The sequence below is a fragment of the Mustelus asterias genome, chromosome 10, assembly GCF_964213995.1.
Source record: "Mustelus asterias chromosome 10, sMusAst1.hap1.1, whole genome shotgun sequence".
NCBI lineage: Eukaryota > Metazoa > Chordata > Chondrichthyes > Carcharhiniformes > Triakidae > Mustelus > Mustelus asterias.
This window is the reverse complement of record NC_135810.1, coordinates 35,611,103-35,624,779: the sequence shown is the minus strand read 5'-3', so window position 1 is coordinate 35,624,779 and position 13,677 is coordinate 35,611,103. Positions and strand designations below refer to the sequence as shown.

Sequence of the window (13,677 nt, the reverse complement as noted above, 5' to 3'; positions counted from 1 at the left end):
AAACTAGACCATTCTTTTGTATCCCTCCATTCCCACTCCGTTCATATGGCTGTCTAGGTAAGTCTTAAACGTTCCCAGTGTGTCCGCCTCCACCACCTTGCCTGGCAGCGCATTCCAGGCCCCCACCACCCTCTGTGTAAAATATGTCCGTCTGATATCTGTGTTAAACCTCTGTCTTCTGTGACCAAGCCAGTTCTCCACCCATCTAGCCACCTTCCCCTTTATCCCATGAGATCCAACCTTTTTCACCAGCCTACCATGAGGGACTTTGTCAAACGCTTTACTAAAGTCCATATAGACGACATCCACGGCCCTTCCCTCGTCAACCATTTTGGTCACTTCTTCAAAAAACTCCACCAGGTTAGTGAGGCATGACCTCCCTCTCACAAAACCATGCTGACTATCGTTAATGAGTTTATTCCTTTCTAAATGCGCATACATCCTATCTCTAAGAATCTTCTCCAACAACTTCCCCACCACGGACGTCAAGCTCATCGGCCTATAATTACCTGGGTTATCCTTCCTACCCTTCTTAAATAACGGGACCACATTAGCTATCCTCCAATCCTCTGGGACCTCACCTGTGTCCAGTGACGAGACAAAGATTTGCATCAGAGGCCCAGCGATTTCATCTCTCGTCTCCCTGAGCAGCCTTGGATAGATTCCATCAGGCCCTGGGGATTTGTCAGTCTTTATATTCTCTAACAAACCTAACACTTCCTCCTTTGTAATGGAGATTTTCTCCAACGGTTCAACACTCCCCTCCGAGACACTCCCAGTCAACACATCCCTCCCCTTTGTGAATACCGACGCAAAGTATTCATTTTGGATCTCCCCTACTTCTTTGGGCTCCCCTACTTCTTTGGGTCACTGTCTGTGTGGAGTTTGCACATTCTCCTCGTGTCTGCGTGGGTTTCCTCCGGGTGCTCCGGTTTCCTCCCACAGTCCAAAGATGTGCGGGTTAGGTTGATTGGCCAGGTTAAAAATTGCCCCTTAGAGTCCTGGGATGCGTAGGTTAGAGGGATTAGTGGGTAAATATGTGGGGATAGGGCCTGGGTGGGATTGTGGTCGGTGCAGACTCGATGGGCCGAATGGCCTCCTTCTGCACTGTAGGGTTTCTATGATTTCTATGATTTCTATGAAGCATAATTCCCCACTTCTGTCCCTGAGAGGTCCGATTTTTTCCCTGACAACCCTTTTGTTCCTAACTTATGATTAAAATGCCTTGGGATTCTCCTTAATCCTGTCTGCCAAGAACATTTCGTGACCCCTTTTTGCTCTTCTAATTCCCCGTTTGAGTTCTTTCCTACTTTCTTTGTACTCCTCCAGAGCTCCCTCCGTTTTTAGCTGCCTGGACCTACCATACGCCTCTCTTTTCTTTTTGACCAGTCCCTCAATTTCCCTGGTTATCCACGGTTCTCGAATCCTACCCTTCCTATCCTTCTTTTTAACAGGCACATGCCTGCCCTGTGGCCCTAACAACTGTTCCTTAAAAGACTCCCACATGCCAGATGTGGATTTACCCTCAAACAGCCTCTCCCAATCAAGAGCTGCCAATTTCTGCCTAATCCCACTAAAGTTAGCCTTCCCCCAATCCAACACCTTACCCTTGGGACACCACTCATTCTTTTCCATCACTATCCTAAAGCTAACAGAATTGTGGTCACTATTTGCCACATGTTCCCCTACCAAAACTTTGAAGACCTGACCGGGCTCATTCCCCAGTACGAGGTCCAGTATAGCCCCCTCTCTAGTCGGGCTATCTACATATTGTTCCAAAGAACCCTCCTGTATGCATTTTACAAATTCCTCCCCATTCAGAGTCCCTGCTCTCAGCGATTTCCAGTCTATACCAGGGAAATTGAAGTCTCCCACTACAACAACCCTATTTTTCCTGCACCTATCCAGTATCTCCTGACATATCCGTTCTTCCACTTCCCTTGGGCTGTCGGGGGGCCTGTAGTACACCCCCAACATAGTGACTGCGCCCTTCCTGTTTCTAAGTTCCACCCAGAGTGACTCGTTACACGACCCCTCTGAATTGTCCTCCCTCTGCACCGCTGTAATATGCTCTCCAACTAATACTGCTACTCCCCCACCTCTTTTGGCCCCTCCTCTGTCTCGCCTAAAACACTTGTACCCCGGAATATTCAGCTGCCAGTCCTGTCCCTCTTTCAACCAAGTCTCTGTCACCGCAACCACATCCAAATTTTTCGTGAGCATTAAGGCCTAAGTTCATCTGTCTTACCTGCTACGCTCCTTGCATTGAAGTATAAGCACTCCAGACCTCCAGGCCCAGTGAGGTCATCCTCCCCCAGAGTGCTCTTCTTCTTTGCCAGCCTTGTCCCAGCCCCAAGCTCGTCCCCAGCCTCTACACTTGTAGACCTAATATTTTGATCCCCTCCCCCCTGCCATACTAGTTTAAATCCCCCCGAACTGCACTAGCAAAACTCCCAGCCAGGATATTCGTGCCCTTCCAACTTAGTTGTGACCCGTCCTTCTTGTACAGGTGCCATCCTCTCCTGAAAACTTCCCATTGATCTAGGAAAATGAAGCCCTCCCTCCTGGACCAGTCCTTTAGCCAAGCATTCAATTGTACTAACTCCCTATTCTTAGCCTCACTGGCACGAGGCATTGGGAGCAGCCCAGAGATGGCCACCCTGGAGGCCCTACTTTTTAGCCTATTTCCCAACTCCCTGAATTGCTCTCGTAGGATCCCCCTGCTCTTCCTATCTACGTCATTTGCACCAATGTGTACAATGACATCCGTTTCTTTATCTTCCCCTTTTAATATGCCTCCTATCCGCTCGGAGACATCCATGACCCCAGCACCAGGTAGGCAGACTACCATCCTGGAGTCCCGTTCGCACCCACAGAATCGCCTGTCCGTGCCTCTAACCGACGCATCCCCCACCACTATTGCTCTCCTAACCCCTCTCTTTCCTTTCTGGGCCACAGAGCCTGACTGTGTGCCAGTGACCTGGTCACTGTGGCTTACCCCTAGAGAGTCATCCTCCCGCACACTATCCAAAACAATATACTTGTTTTGGAGTGGGACAACCACAGGTGACCCCTCCTCTAATTGCTCACTCCCCTCCCCTCTCATCGAGTATCGAGTATACTCGATACTCCTATTTATAAAGGCCAATGTACCAAAGGCACTCTTTACGACCCTATCCACCTGTGACGTCACTTTTAGGGAATTCTATACCTGTATTCCCAGATCCCTCTGTTCAACTGCACTCTTCAGAGTCCTACCATTTACCCTGTACGTTCTTCTTTGGTTTGTCCTTCCAAAGTGCAATATCTCACACTTGTCTGCGTTAAATTCCATTTGCCATTTTTCAGCCCATTTTTCTAGTTGGTCCAAATCCCTCTGCAAGCTTTGAAAACCTTCCTCACTGTCCACTACACCTCCAATCTTTGTATCATCAGCAAACTTGCTGATCCAATTTACCACATTATCATCCAGATCATTGATATAGATGACAAACAACAATGGACCCAACACCGATCCCTGTGGCACACCACTAGTCACAGGCCTCCACTCAGAGAAGCAATCCTCCACAACCACTCTCTGGCTTCTTCCATTGAGCCAGTGTCTAATCCAATTTACTACCTCCCCATGTATACACTGCGACTGAATCTTCCTAACTAACCTCCCATGAGGGACCTTGTCAAAGGCCTTGCTGAAATCCAGGTAGACAACATCCACCGCCTTCCCTTCATCCACTTTCCTGGTAACCTCCTCGAAAAACTCCAATAGATTGGTCAAACATGACCTACCATGCACAAAGCCATGTTGACTCTCCCTAATAAGTCCCTGACTCACAAAGCCATGTTGACTCTCCCTAATAAGTCCCTGTCAGGGTGAAGGGAACTTAATAGAGGTTTATAAAATGATGAAGGGGATAGATAGAGTGAACATTCAAAGACTATTTCCTCGGGTGGATGGAGCTATTACAAGGGGGCATAACTATAGGGTTCATGGTGGGAGATATAGGAAGGATATCAGAGGTAGGTTCTTTATGCAGAGAGTGGTTGGGGTGTGGCATGGACTGGACTGCCTGCAGTGATAGTGGACTTTAGGAACATTTAAGCGGTTATTGGATAGGCACATGGAGCACACCAGGATGATAGGGAGTGGGGTAGCTTGATCTTGGGTTTCAGATAAAGCTTGGCACAACATCGTGGGCCGAAGGACCTGTTCTGTGCTGTACTGTTCTATGTTCTAAAGGCCTTACTGAAGTCCATATAGACTATGTCTATCGCCCTGGCCACGTCAACCTTCTTGGTCACTTCATCAAAAGAACTCTAACAAATTTGTAAGGCATAATCTCTCATGCATAAAGCCCTGCTGACTTCTCCAATCAAACTCTGTCTTTCCAAATGCCTGTATATCTTATCCCTCAGAATCCTCTCTGGTAACTTACCCACCACTGATGTTAGGCTTATCGGTCTATAATTCCCAGGTTTTTCTTTTGCAGCCCTTCTTAAATAAGGGCACAACATTTGCTCCCCTCCATCTTCTGGTACCTGACCCATGGCTGACGATGATGCAAATATCTCAGCCAGGGCTCCTGCAATTTCTTCTCGAGCCTCAGGCAGTGTTTCTTGGACATACCTAGTCAGAGCCAGGAGATTTATCCACCTTCATACATTTTAATACATCCATCACCTCCTCTACTGGAATGCAAACTGTCCCCAGTATTTCACTACTAATGTTCCCAGGGTCCCAAGTCTTCTTGTCTTTCTCCATGGTAAACACAGAGAAGAAATATTCATTGAGAACCTCGCCCATCTCCTGCGGTTCCACACGGGTGTTCATTTTGGTCCTTGAGGGGGTCATATTCTCTCTCTCGTTATTCTTTTTCCTTTAATATACCAAAAAAAATCCTTTTAGATTCATCTTACCACTCTCAGCCAAAGCTACCTCATGCTCCCTTTTTGCCCTCCTAATTTCCTTCTTGAGCACACTCCTGTATACCCTGTACATCTCCAGGGAATCCCTTGATTCCAGTTGCTTTTATATGATTCATGTCTCCTTTTTCCTGGCAAAAATCTCTCTGTTTTGTCATCCAGGGTTCCCTATTCCTGCCAGCCTTTCCCTTCACCCTGACAGGAACATGTAGACCCTGAACTCTAGCTATTTCACTTTTGAAGGCCACCCACTTGTCAGAGGTCCCTTTTCCCTCAAACAAGCTACTCCAGTCAGTCCTTGCAAGCTCCTGCCTAATTCCATCAAAATTTGCCTTGCCTGCCCTGCCCTATTTCCCAAGAATAGATCAAGTTTTGCCCTTCCCGAGTAGGACCCTCCACATACTGCCTGAGGAAACTTTCCTGCACACACTGAGCAAATTCCACCCCATCTAAGCCCTTAACATTATGGCAGTCCAAGTCTCTGTTCGGAAAATTAAAATCCCCAACTATGACGACCCTATTACTCCTGCAAGTCTCCCCAATCTCCCTGCATATTTGTTCTTCTAATTCTCGTTGACTATTTGGGGTCCTCTAATACAACCCCAATAAGGGTGTTCTTGGATATACCTGGCCTTGATCAGGTATATCCAAGAACACCCCCTTCTTATTTCTTAGTTCCACCCACAAAGCCTCGCTGGATGATCCTTGGTTATTCATCTCTGACTACTGCCGTAATGCTCCCCTTAATCAAGAATGCAACTCCACCTCCTCTTCTTTCCTCCACCTCTGTCCTGCCTGAAGCACCTGTACCCTGGAAAATTAAGCTGCCTGTCCTGTCCCTCCCTTAACCATGTTTCAGTTGTAGCTATAATTTCCCAGTCCTGCGTACCGATCCAAGCCCTGAGTTCATTAGCCTTACCTGTCAGCCCCACTGCATTGAAATAGATACAATTTAATCGAACAGGTTTTCCCCGCTCCCTGCCATGCTCCTGCCTATCACGTCTGTGCAGCTTGCCGTTGCTGAGTACTGCATCTCCTTTCAGCCCCACATTTGCTTCCCTGCTGTTGAGGATCCCACCCCCCTGCCAATCTAGTTTAGACCCTCCCTTGTAGCATTAACAAATCTGTCCCCAGGATATTGGTCCCCCTCTAGTTCAGATGCAGCCCTTAAACAGGTCACCTCTGCTCCAGAAAAGATCCCAATGATCTAAGAATCTGAATCCCTGCCCCCTGCACCAATTCTTTATCCACGCATTGATCTGCCATATTCTCCTGTTCCTACTCTCACTAGCACGTGGCACTGGAAGTAATCCAGAGATTAGCACCCTCGAGGTCCTGCTTCTTAACCTTTTTCCTAGCTCTCTATAATCAGCCCTGAGGACCTCATCCCTATTTCTATTTACGTCATTTGTGCCGACGTGCACAATAACTACTGGCTGCTCACCCTCCCCCTTGAGAATGTTCTGCAGCCACTTCGAGATATCCTTGACCCTGGCATGTGGGAGGCAACACACCATCGTGGACTCCCGTTTGCGGCCACAGAACCTTCTGTCTGTCGGTCTAACTATTTAGTCTCCTATCACTACGGTCTTGTTACCTTTATCCTTTCCTGCTGTGCCCCAGAGCCAGTTGTAGTGCCACAGATCTGACCACTGCTGCTTTCTTCTGAACGGTCATTCCCCTCAACAGTATCCAAAAGGTATACTTGTTTGCAAAGGGAATGGCTACAGGGGACTCCTGCACTCTGCCTGCTCCCTTTGCCTTTCCAGGTGGTCACCCAGCTATTCTCTGCCTGCACCTTAGGTGTGACCGCCTCACTAAAACTCTTATCTATAAAGTGCTCAGCATCCCGGATGACCCTGAATGCATCCACCTGCAGCTCCCTAACTCAGTCTCCCTGGAGCTGCTGCCGGGTGTACTTCCCACAGGTGTAGTCATCAAGGACAGCGGAATTCTCCCTGAGCTCCCACATCCTGCAGGAGGAGCATATCATTGCCCTCATTGCCATCCCAACTGCACCAAGACTAAAGAGGAAAATTAAGAGGATGTTATCTGAGATTATTACCTGTATTCTGCTGAGACGCCACTCGCCGAAGCTTCTCAAGCCAAAACCTCACCACTCAAGCACTCTGCTGCAAATTTTCTAATAGTGCACCTCTCTCGCTCCCTCCTTTTTTTCTTTCTCTTACCGAAGTCCTCACAGTGACTTTTGTTTGGTTAAAGGAGGAGGGAGGGAGGCAAATACTGAAGTAGTGTTTGGGGTTTAACTGTCCCTTGACAACAGCTCCTCTACAAACCACTTTCTGGAAGCACTGACCGCCCAATGAAAATGAAAATGTTCCCCGCAACAGCCAAACAGCATCACCGTTCTGCTGGACCTTCAAAAGACATCCTCCGTGTTCGAGTGAAGGCAAGCATCCAGCAAAGGCAGTAGGATGGTGACGGTGATTGGCTGTTGTGGGGAAAATTTGCATAGGCGCAGTCACTGCTTGCAGAAAGTGGTTTGTGGAGGAACTGTTGCAAAGGGACAGTTAAACCCCAAACACTACTTTAGTGTTTCCCTACCTCCTCCTCTAACCAAAAAAAAAGTAAGGTTAAGACCACAAGCAAGCGAATGTCGGCAGGGAGCAGTCAGAGGGCGGAGCATGAATCGAACTGACCTCAGGGATCCATGGCCTAGCATCCAGGGAGCAGGCAGAGGGCTGAGCAGCAGCAGCAGCACTGAGAGTATAAATCTAACTTCCGGAAAGAAAAACCTGAAAAAGGACACTGTGATCTGGTTGGCTGGTAGGAAATCTGTGCTAAATTTGAGAAAAAGAACACTGCAGAATTAAAATAAAACAAAACTAATTAATTAACTAAGTAAAGATTTTCATTGGGCGGTCAGTGCTTCCAGAAAGTCATCAGGAGGGGGATCCTGAATTCAGGAACTGAGGAGCCTCAGCTCTTGATCTTGTCCAAACAGGTATGAGGTACTTGCTCCCTGTATGGATGAGGAAGACAGCTGTAGGGAGGATGAGCTAGCTGACCTCTGCACCATGGTACAGGAGGCCATTCAAGAGGGGGGAGCAAAAAGACAAGTGGTAGTTGTCAGGAATTCTATAATTAGGAGGATTGATAGTTGTATGATGTGGGAGCTGGCAGATCCCATTGCGAACTGCAGTGACCACATCTGCAGCAAGTGTTGGTTGCTCAAAGAACTTCGGCTCAGAATTGATGAGCTAGAGTCTGAGCTTCAGACACTGCAGCACATCCGGGAGGGGGAGAGTTACCTGGACACTGTGTTTCAGGAGGCGGTCACACCCAGTAGATTAGGTACTTCTAATTCAGTTGGTGGTTAGGAACAGCAGGGTGTGACTGCAAGTGAGGCAGGGAGGGGGATCCTGAATTCAGGAATTGAGGAGCCTCAGCTCTTGACCTTGTCCAACAGGTATGAGGTACTTGCTCCCTGTATGGATGAGGAAGACAGCTGTAGGGAGGATGAGCTAGCTGACCACTGCACCATGGTACAGGAGGCCATTCAAGAGGGGGGAGCAAAAAGACAAGTGGTAGTTGTCAGGAATTCTATAATTAGGAGGATTGATAGCATCCTTTGTAAGCCAGATCGTGAGTCCTGCATGGTATGTTGCCTGCCAGGTGCTAGGGTGAGGGACATCTTTGACTGGCTTGAAAGAATATTGGAACGGGAGGGGAGGATCCAGTTATTGTGGTTCACATTGGGGAAAACAACATAGGAAGCAAGACTAGGAAAGAGAACTTGTTTGGGGACTATCAAGCACTAGGAACTAAATTAAAGAACAGGTCCCAAGGGTTAAAATCCCTGGATTACTACCCGAGCCACAAGCAAATTGGCATAGGGTTGAGAAAATTAAGGAAGTTAACACATGGCTAAAGGAAAGGTGCGGGAAAGAGGGTTCCATTTCATGGGGCATTGGCATCAGTATTGGAACAGGAAGGATCTGTACTGTTGGGACGGTCTTCACCTGAACCGATCTGGGATCAGTCTAGCAAAAAGAATAAATAGCGTGGTCACAAGGACTCTAAATGAGCAAGTTGGGGGGAAGGGAAGAGTAAAACTACGGGAAGTATAATGGTTGATAGAAAGCAAAGCAGCAGGTTAGCCGATGGGGAAAAGGTTTCAACTACATTGAAAATCAGGAAAACAGTTCAAAGGAAGAACTCAGGAGATGTTATTAATGGAGGTGTTAGGATTCAAAAAGAAGGTACAAAAACTAGCATAAAGGCACTTTATCTAAATGTTTGTGGCATTCGAAACAAGGTAAATAAGTTGACGGCACAAATCATCGTGAATGACTATGATTTGGTGGCCATTACAGAGACATGGTTGCAGGATGATCACAACTAGGAGTTAAATATCCATGGGTATCTGACTGTTCGGAAGGACAGACAGGAAGGTAAGGGAGGTGGTGTAGCTCTGATATTTCAGGATGACATCAGGTGGTAGTGAGAGATAATATAGGTTCTATGGTTAAAAATGTTGAATCCATTTGGGTGGAAATTAGAAATGGTAAGGAGAAAAAGTCACTGATAGGTGTTGTCTATAGGCCACCAAATAATAACGTCACGGTGGGGCAAGCAATAAACAAGGAAATAACTGATGCATGTAAAACTGGTACAGCAATTATCATGGGGGATTTTAATCTACATGCCGATTAGTCGAACCAGGTCGGTCAAGGCAGCCTTGAGGAGGAGTTCATAGAATGTCTCTGCGATAGCTTCCTTGAACAGTATGTAATGGAACCTACAAGCAGCAAGTTACCCTAGACCTGGTCCTGTCTCATGAGACAGGAATAATTAATGAGCTTACAGTTCAGGATCCTCTCGGAAGAAACAATCACAGTATGGTTGAATTTAAAATATAGATGGAGCGTGAGAAGGTAAAATCCAATACCAGTGTCTTGTGTTTAAACAAAGGAGACTACAATGGGATGAGGGAGGAGTTGGCTAAGGTACACTGGGAGCAAAATCTTTATGGTGGGACAATTGAGGAGCAGTGCAGGACTTACAATGCGATTTTTCAGTGCACAGCAAAAGTATATACCAGTGATAAGGAAGGACTGTAGAAAAAGAGATAATCCGCCATGGATATCTAAGGAAATAAAGGAGGGTATCAAATTGAAAGAAAATGCATACAAAGCGGCAAAAATTAGTGGGAAACTAGAGGGTTGGGAAATCTTTAAAGGTCAAGAGAAAGCCACAAAATAAGCTATAAAGAAATGTAAGATGGATTATGAGAGTAAACTAGCTCAGAATATAAAAACAGATAGCAAACGTTTCTACAAATATATAAAATGAAAAAGAGTGGCTAAAGTAAACATTGGTCCTTTAGAGGATGAGAAGGGGGATGTGATAACTGGAAATGAGGAAATGGCTGAGGCATTGAACAGGTATTTGGTGTCAGTCTTCACAGTGGAAGACACAAATAACATGCCAAAAATTGAGACAAGAAGGCTATGGCAGGTGAGGACTGTCATTATCATTAAAGAAGTCATGTTGGGCAAGCTAATGGGGCAAACAACAGAGGCAAGACTGGGAAAGAGGACTTATTTCCTAGCCCTGATGGAATGCATCCCAGGGTACTAAAAGAGATGATGGGGGAAATAGCAAATGGACTGGTGGTAATTTACCAAAATTCGTTGGATTCTGGGGTGGTTCCCGCAGATTGGAAAACAGCAAATGTGACGCCACTGTTTAAAAAAGGAGGAAGACAAAAGGTGGGTAACTATAAGCGGTTCGCTTAACTTCTTTAGTCAGGAAAATGCTTGAATGAATGCTCAACTTCACTGCCATCACTGGTGCTATCCCTTCTGTGGACTTGGACAGCCTTGAACAGGCACACTTGACTACATTGACGAGTACCAGCAATGCCAAGATCACCATGAGGAATATGACGATCCCTTGTAGGATTGATGTTCCCACAGCATCCAGCCAATCTGATAGCTATCCAGCCAAGGTAATCAATAATGGTTGTTTAAGTTTCTCCACTCTTCTGATGTGAGCATCCAGATTGGTTACGTTTTCTGAACTATTTGGTTTGTAGATAAAACACCCTGAACCAAGCATCGCACACGTCCCACACCTCTCTGCCAAGACATAATCCAATGTCAATCGATGCTGAAGCACCACAGTGCGTATGGCAACCACCTCATCGTTTATTGCAGCTAGGGTTGTAGCTGTGTCATTGGCAACTTGTTCCAAAATGGAGCACAATAACCTTTCACATTGTCTTAGCCACTCCATAGGTAGGTAATAGTATGCCTAAGAATCATTCTGTTTCTGAAATTGCTCGTCGATGTCGTGGCAAGGGAGGGAGTTTATGAGTGTGGTATATGTAGGGGAGCACATATCCAAGGTAACACGACCCTTCCATCCAACCAGGGGGGGCCAAGGATAGGCTTTATCTTTACAGACCCAGTAAGTACTATTGAGTGTTGGGTAAGTGTTGCCTCCTTTAAAGTAATAGGATATGTTACATGACTGATCCCCTTTGGGTAGATTGAGGTAGATCTGGCTTTTCTGACCCACTTTGTAGTTGCATTCACTTACCCCTAAGTTCTTCCCAGGGCCTTTCAGATTCTCCACACACTGGCTGGAATTTTACCACAGAATGGAATTCTCTGTTGGCCTCGGATGGGATTTTACAAGCCTCACCCGAGTGAGGATGTAAAATACCAGCAAGCAAGTCCCTTTTGGTTTCAGGTTTGGCTGTTTCAAAATCAGATTAGAGGCTGACATTTTTAGACTATAGATGGGTGTGTACCATCTCATACAACCTATCTTCCCTGCACAGTCCCTCCTGCTATGGAACTTTTTCCACATCTCGTGTTGTCAAATCCTGACATGTGGTGTCCAGGATATCTAGCCTCCTGAGAGACCTGATCTGCCATTATCAACTCTGACCATGTCAGGGGTGTTGTCTGTAAAGGTATTCCTCCTCCTGCATGGATGGGAATGTGTGAACAAAGCCAACACCTTAACTGGTTAGTCATCTTTGCATGTGTGTGTGCCATATATAGATAAGTGTTCACATGTACCTCTCCAGAAGCATGATGTCACATCCAAAAAACTGGTTCTACTTCAGCCAACATATGTATATTTAATACTAAAACAATATAAACACATGCATTCATTGCAACAGTCTTCACAAGTCTTACAATCAGGCACAATTGTTGGTCAATATCAAGTAATGACAAAACTTGTTTACAAAACTTGTGCTCTCGACTTGATTTGCTTCTGTGCTGAGGGATGTTCAGTCAATCTTGATAGGAGCTGTGCCATGACTGTAGCTCCAGGTCTTTTCGCTAGCAAGTAATCTGTAATATATTCCAGATAGCCTCGCAGCCTTAAAACTAGTAATCAGAACAGAGTTGATCTAATCAGATTCTCTCCTCTTCTACTATTATAATTAATCATTCAGTCACTCGGTCAGGTTCGCTATCTTGGGGTTTCTCACTGAGGTTGAAGAGGTGACAAAGATAATTAATGTGGGAAGGGCTGTGGATGTAGTTTATTTAGACTTTAGTAAGTCATTTGACAAGGTCTCACATGGCAGACTTGTACAAAAACTACAATCACATGGGATTCGGGGTGGACTGGCTAGATGGATACAGAACTGACTTGGTTACAGAAGACAGAGAGTAGTGGTGGAAGGGAGTTTTTCAGAATGGAGATCTGTAGCTAGTGGTGTTCTATAGGGATCAGTGCAGGGACCTCTGCTATTTGTTGTATATATAAATGATCTGGAGGAAAAAGTAGGGAACCTGATTCGTAAGTTTGCGGATGACATGAAGATTGGTGGAGTTGCGAATAGTGCTAGGGATTGTCAGAGGATACAACTAGATATAGATAGATTGGAGACTTGGGCACAGAAATGGCAGATGGAATTTCATTTGGACAAAGGCGAGGTAATGCATTTTGGAGGATAAAATTTAGATGTGAATTATACTGTAAATGGCAGAACCCTTAGGAATATTAACATAGAGGGATCTGGGCGTGCTGGTCCACAGTTCCCTGAAAGTGGGCACACAGGTGGCCAAGGTGATTAAGAAAGCATATGGCACATTTGCCTTCATCAGTTGAGGCATTGCGTACAAAATTTGGGAAGTCATGTTGCAGCTATATAAAACCTTGGTTAGACCTCATTTGGAGTATTGTGTGCATTTCTGGTCACCACGCTACCAGAAGGACATGGAAGCTTTGGAGAAAGTGCGAAGAAGGTTCATCAGGATGTTGCCTGGTCTCGAGGGTGTTGACTATGAGGAGAGTTGAATAAACTAGGATTGTTTTCACTGGAAAGACAGAGGCTGAGGGGAGACCTGATAGAAGTCTACAAAATTATGAGTGGCACAGACAGGATGGATTGGCCAGAGGCTTTTTCCCAGAGTGGAAGTGTCAATTAAAAAGGGGCATAGGTTCAAGGTGAGAGGGGGAAAATTTAAGGAGATGTGCGGGGAATGTTTTTCATGCAGAGTGTGCCTGAAATGTGCTGCCAGAGGAGCTGGTGGATGCAGGCACATTAGCAACATTTAAGAGGCATCTGGATGGGTACATGAATAGGGAGACAACAGAGGGATATGGACCGAGTAAGGGCAGAAGGTTTTTTTTAGTTTAGTTTGGGCATCATGATCGGCATATGCTTGGAGGGCTGAAGGGCCTGTTCCTGTGCTGTACTGTTCTTTGTTCTTTATATAGTTATGTGATACTGGAAGTGGGAGGAGCTAGGTTTGTTACAGAAAA

At 45.9% G+C, this 13,677-nt stretch overlaps 1 protein-coding gene across 2 annotated transcripts in view; it reads left to right on the top strand.

The window, feature by feature from the left end:
- uggt2 (UDP-glucose glycoprotein glucosyltransferase 2) overlaps window positions 1-13,677 on the top strand; it is a 608,113-nt gene that overhangs the window by 236,070 nt on the left and 358,366 nt on the right. The gene's annotated exons all lie outside the window — the stretch shown is intronic.